The sequence below is a fragment of the Pteropus alecto genome, unplaced genomic scaffold, assembly GCF_000325575.1.
Source record: "Pteropus alecto unplaced genomic scaffold, ASM32557v1 scaffold276, whole genome shotgun sequence".
In the NCBI taxonomy this organism is placed as follows: domain Eukaryota; kingdom Metazoa; phylum Chordata; class Mammalia; order Chiroptera; family Pteropodidae; genus Pteropus; species Pteropus alecto.
The window spans coordinates 257,930-258,322 of record NW_006438074.1 but is presented as its reverse complement, the minus strand read 5'-3'; positions in this window follow the sequence as shown (position 1 = coordinate 258,322).

Genomic DNA, 393 nt, shown 5'->3' with positions numbered 1-393 from the left:
AGTCAAGGGCTAACCAGGTAAGACAATTGTTTCTATGTTTCAAAATTCCCACAAGTGGGAATTAAACTGTGAACTGAATGAACATTCAATTTTGGCAACAAATACAACAAGCTGAGTTTTTTCATGGTAGTTATATTTTAGAAATCTCATTAATCCTGTACATTGGTGGCTGTTAGATCCTATTTTAACATTATTATCATTAAATATCAAATTCCTTGGAATTCGAAGTGAATTAAACATTTAATGAACTCTAACACCAAGAAGCGCAAAATCTTAAAACCTGAGATCTGCGTTAAATGTGTTGTGACTATATCGTATCTGCACTAGGCAGGTTAGAAACATTCTATTTCCGTAACTCTTTTCTGAGTTGCAAAAGTGGCAAAATAAGTGAAT